Source organism: Microtus pennsylvanicus, chromosome 2 (assembly GCF_037038515.1).
Source record: "Microtus pennsylvanicus isolate mMicPen1 chromosome 2, mMicPen1.hap1, whole genome shotgun sequence".
Taxonomy (NCBI): Eukaryota; Metazoa; Chordata; class Mammalia; order Rodentia; family Cricetidae; genus Microtus; species Microtus pennsylvanicus.
In genome coordinates, this window is record NC_134580.1 from 433,455 (window position 1) to 439,454 (window position 6,000).

The 6,000-nt window shown below is 38.6% G+C and overlaps 1 pseudogene; it reads left to right on the forward strand.

Annotated features, from left to right (window-relative positions):
* Window positions 1–3,297, forward strand: part of LOC142845237 (serine/threonine-protein kinase DCLK2-like) — an 86,077-nt pseudogene extending 82,780 nt beyond the window's left edge.
* The last annotated feature ends 2,703 nt before the right edge of the window (window positions 3,298–6,000 follow it).

Sequence of the window (6,000 nt, forward strand, 5' to 3'; positions counted from 1 at the left end):
GAAACTGACAATAAAATACTTTAAAAGATGGTTGACCATTTAACCTAAGTCAAAATAATGAGTTTGTCTCCAATATGGTTAATAGACATCTATTGGAACCCATAAGCTCACATGTCAGATGGACCCCAGGTTGAGGTTTTACTTCCTCTGAAGGAGAGAAAAGGAACTTGCAGGCATGTAGTCTGACTTTATCTGAATGGAATCATATTGTGCTTCCCTGGTGACTACAAAATCTCTAGTTAGGAGTTTTGAATGATGGTGACCATATGACATCCAGGTTGTGTGGAGATCCTGAGACTTGAACTGAAGTAACTGTAAGGCTAAGTTAATCAGATACTTACATGGAGCTGTGGTTGAAAGAATTGTTTGCAAAGCCCTAGGATCAAATGCCAAAGAGCAGTGCATAGGGTGCACTTAAGTGGGTTGGCACCATCTGTGCCCTGTATCCATTCTACTATGGTGGTTCAGCCTCCTCCAGGTCTTCCATGTTTACTTTTTTGGCTCCTCGTGTAACTGTCAGTGACAGTATCCTACAGCCCCTATTTTGCAGTCTCCACAGGAATGTAAAGCTCTTTAGTCTCCATCCCATCAATCCCCAGTACTTGTCTGCCTGGCAAGAATAAGGATATTCTAAGATACATTTAAATTTCTCCCTTTGGCTAACAACTATTGAACTAATAGACACTATGAAATTTGAGTTTCCCTGGGAATTTCACTGTGGAAAAAGACTGAATCCTTCAGGTGAGACCATGTTTACTTAAACATTTACTCCTTATCTGACCACCTTACAGGAGAGACAGGAGGGTTTCAGACATCGAAATGCTTTCATTATATGACTTAGTTATATTAACTTAGTTTTGTATATCCCTTGTCATCTATCTAAACTTGTTAGGACCCCAAGGATAAATTAATCACCTTATATTTTCATCACCGTTCCAAATTAGTGTCACCAAAAAATATCATGTTTATTACTTTTTTTTAAATAATTTGTTCTTTTTTCTTTTGTATTTTTTTATCTTAAGTAATAGCCTAATTATGAATCTCTGGCTGTCTTGCAACTCAGTGTATAGAGTAGGATCTTTTAGAAAATCAGAGTTATGGGGCTGAAGAGATGGCTCAGCGGTTAAGAGCATTGTCTGCTCTTCCAAAGGTCTTGAGTTCAATTTTCAGCAACCACATGGTGGCTCACAAACATCTGTAATGGGGTTTGGTGCCCTCTGGCCTGTAGGCATACACACAGACAGAATATTGTATACATAATAAATAAATAAATAAATAAATAAATAAATAAATAAATAAAATCAGAGTTATTTGGCCACCTTATCTCCAGAGGGACTCATGTAAGAATTGTGTTCCCTTACAAACTGTAAATCATGTATAGTCCCAGCACAGAGAGGTCTTGGCAAGAAGGAGCATGAAAACTTTCCTTCTTAGACCATAGCTCACATAAGAAATAGGTAGTGAGTCAAACAATCTCAGATGATTGCTAAATGTTCTGACTGACCATTTCTTGCATCCACAGATTAAGGAATCAAGAATCAGAATAAAGAACCAAATTTATGAAACCAAATTTCAGTAGTTGCACTATTCTTATTACAAAAATAGAACTGGATGAAATGTTGTTTCCCTGCCTAAAAGAACTGTTATTTTACATATTTAAGATGTACAGCCAGAGATAAAATGTGTTACTAATCCTTGATGTCCTCTATAAATCACTATACTTTGAAGCACATGACCATAAACCTGTTTCACCTATTTAGATTAATTTTTGTGGATTTTAATTACATCATTTATGTTACCACTTTCTTGCCTCTAAACTTTCCAGAAATGAGAAAAATCATGAATTTTGCTTTAGCAAGGGTTGCTGTTTGCATGTGACCTAGGTTTGGCTTCAGAATATCTGAGCTATAAGGGAAAGGGTTTATTACACTGGTAATTACTCTGTAATGGAACACATACAAGTAACACCATATTTTGGAAAAGAATAGGAAGTGCTCTCAGAGACTGGAAGAGTTTCTCCTAAAATGCCAATATTCCAGACTAGAACCCTGTGTTCCCCTAGGGTGGAATGGCAGAGCTGGGAAGGGATGTGTTGGCTTAGTCATTTGATTTCTGCTCATCTAGTTGGGCAACTGCTACTGTCTTGAGGCTCAGCTGGGCAATTCTAGCTATTGAGGGATTCTGGGCAAGCCTAACAATCAAGAACACCAGTGGGAAGTAGATTGTGAGCAAATAGGTAGCCAATAAAGAGCCATGAGAGTTGTTTTTCTTCTTCCCTAAATTGTATAGTTGATTTCTACCTCCAGTTCTTATCCCACCTTCCTCTGAAGAGGTAACACTAACTACCATTATGGAATTGTGGTAACTGCTATTGTCTTAAATCCCAGCTAGGTGGTCCTAGCTATTGATGGACTCTGTGTGGCAATAATGAGCCCCAGTAGTAGGAAGTTTACAGGTTCTTTCAGTGTGTGCCCATATTTCGATATGGCACAAAAGCCATTAGCCCTGTCTGAGCTGATCACGTAGCTTTGCAGACAAGCTGTCTCTGCCCCTAACAAAAGCCAGGATGCCTGCAGGAGCTTCTTTTGTTAAAATGTGGATTACCTGAGAAGAAATGTTTGACTGAAGCCAATGACTTAAGAGTTCAGACGTTTGGTGCTTCCTTTCTTTTGTAATTTGGAAGGTGTCTTATAGAGATGCTAATTCAGGGCCTACCTGACTGTTAGCTGCAGACATGACTTGAGCCCAGGCACCTGGTTGCCTAGGTGATGGCGTAATGTGTTTTTCCCCCTCCCCACTCAATTTGGTGTGGGTATATAAAATGTTTGGACAATAAACGGGGGCTATCTGGCCTTTTCCATGATGACGGTGTAAGCTGTGTCGGTTCTTTTCCTCGCGACTCCGGTCCAGCCGGGTTAGGGAATCAGAGAATTTATGTTTGATCCTCACAGGCCCCTACATAATTGGTGCCCAACAACATGGGGCTGACCACTGAACCCCAAGATTAAAGACAACTGGAGCTGACCACTGAACCCTGAGACGAATGCCAGAGGAAGAAGTAAGAAAAAGGAATACAGTGCTGAATGCCTTACTCCATGACCCCAGAGAAGAGACAACATGAGAGACAGTGTATGCTGTCTGCTGAACCCCAAGAGAAACTGGAGAATGGATGGAGGAGAACGTGAGGCTAATCGGCGCTCCCCAAAAAGCAAGGAAGACGTGACCAGACTTGAGAAACCCACGAGAGAAGAAATCGGTGGATGTGTGAGTAGTGAGCGCTCAGAACTAGAGATGTAAAATAGAGAAAGAAATGTAGAAAAGCGGGACAAAATTTAAATCAGGAGTAAAAATTTGTAAATAAGTTAGATGTGGGATAAGGAAAAATTATTCAGTTATATATTTTGGTAACTAAGTTAAAGTGGAGCAGAACAATGGCAGAGTTATTGAGAATCTGCAAGCATGATAGACCCAGAATTGTAACTTTTATTGCTTGCTAAATGGGTAGAAAAGGTGAAGGAAAAATGACTTTTGGCCTAAGAATCACCAAGTTGCTGCAGAGATTGAGGTGCCACGTGCTCACGGTAGCCAGTTAATCTAACCCACCTGTAATTAAAAGGCAAGGAGGAGCAAAAGTAAGTTTAGAGAGCAAATTTAACCTCACACAGTCTATAGAACAGAGGAGAGGATTCAGAAATTCTCCTAATTTTATGATTTACAAGTTAAAATAAAAAAAATAGTTAAAAATCTGCCCGCCAGAGCTCAGGAAGGCAGTCTAACAAAGAGAGCCTGTGTTATACCCCCTGCTGTGCAGCGCAGCTTTAACTGAAAGAAAAAAAGCCAGATTTAAATTAAAATTAAAAAAGCCTCTGAGATAAGCAGGTTAAAATGCTTTTTCATTTCACAATTTTGCCTTTTTGTCAAAAGTCTGCTGTTTGTAGGCAAGTGAATTCGTATCCAAGGTGGATTGATTTCAGTACTGTGCCTCTAGTAAAGGTTAAAGTCAGAGATTGTGATGCATTCAGAAGTTCCTTGATTGTACAGGATTTTAAGATTGTTCAGGCTAGCCTGAGTTTTTGTCTTTTCTCACAAGGTTAAGGATTGTTTTTTCAAAGTCTGTGAAGATTGCTTTCAATAACATTGTCAATTTTGCTATGATTGGTGCTATCTTTACAAGAGAATAGGAAATCTTTCAATTTTCTGATGGCTTAAATTTCTTCCTTTAGAGATTTAAAGTTCTTGTTATACAAGTTTTTCAATTTGTGTGATTAGAGTTACTCAAAAATATTTATGATATTTATGACTCTCGTTTATGATATATGTAGAGGAGATACATTGAGTTGTTTTCAGATTCTGTGTATGATAAAGTAATTCTGCTATGAACATGGTTAAGCACGTGTCCTTGTTGTATGGTTGAGCATCTTTTGTATATAGGCCCAGAAGAGATAGCTGAGTTTTAAAATGGTTTGTTGCCTAATTTTCTGAGAATTCAACAGCAGTGGAGGAGTTTCTCTTAAACATAAGTTGTGAGTTTTTGATCTTGGTCATGTTACAGAGATAAGATGGAGTCTCAGAGTTGTTTTGATTTGCATTTCTCCAATGGTTAAGGATATTATATTTTAGCAATTTTTGAATGTTTTCAGTCATTTTAAGTTCATCTATTGAGCGTTTTCAGCTTAGGTCTGTTGCATATTTTTAATGGAATAATTGTTCTTTTGGTGACTAATTTCCAGAGTTCCTTGTATATTTTTGAAATGGATTAGTGATTGGTGAGGATATTTTCCTGTTATATAGGCTATTATATCTTGTTGATTATGTCCGCTGCTATACAGAAGCTTCTCAGTTCAAGAGATCTTATTGTTTCTCAATGTGTATGCCACTGAGATTATGTTAGAATTGTGCCAATGCATTTAAATGTTAATTCTAAAAATTTTTCTCTTATGAGGTTAAATACTGTTGGTTTTATGTTGAGATATTAAAAAGAAAAGAGAGGAGAAGATGAATTTGGTTCATCTGATGCATTTTGGGTACAGACCATAGGTCCTCAGAGACCAGAAGTCACTTTGTTTATAAATGGAAAAAAGATTTTCTGGCCTCCTGGATACTGGCGCGGATACTTCCATCTAACTGCCAGTCAGTGGCCTTCTAAGTGGCCAAAGACAGAGACTATTACAGTTACAAGGAATTGGTCAGACTAGAAATCCTGAACAAAGTAGCAATGAACTGCATTGGAAAGATGAGGAAGGACATGAAGGAACCTTTAAGCCGTATATTATTCCCCATTTACCTGTGAACTTATGGGGCAGAGATATCATGTTTAGAATGGGAGTATATTTATATTCTCCCAGCATGGCTGTTACTAATCAGATGTTTCAACAAGGATTATTACCTAATCAAGGTCTAGGAAAAGATAATAAGGGAAAGATTGATCCTGTCGTATCAGACAGTAGACCTTCTAGAGCAGGATTAGGGTATTTTTAGGAGAGGTCACTGAAAGACCTGCACTCCATGCAGACCCGATAATATGGAAAAATGACGACCCTGTATAGGTGAGTCAATGACCTCTAACACAAGAAAAATTGCAAGCTGACCAACGGTTAATGCAGGAACAGCTGGATAATGGACATATTTCACCATCTAATTCTCCATGGAACTCTCCAATTTTTGTTATTAAAAAGAAATGGGAAAGTGGAGATTAATTCAGGATTTAAAAGAGTTAATGCAACATTTCAGGATTCTCTTGTTTCTAAGGAGATGTAAGGAGGACCACAAGCAATGCTATGGTGAATGTAGGAGCCACTGCCCCCAGAACAGGAAGAGCAGGTTGGCTGAGCTGTCAGATCTGCTTGGACAAGGATGAACCATGAGCCAGACAGGTTCTGTTGTTCTTTGTGGTGACCTGGGTATTGGCCATTGGCCTCTGATCTTTGTTGAGTGTGGGGAAGGCTCTGCCATTCTAGCATGGGAGTCTGTGAGCTTGTAATATTGTTTCCTCATGCTATC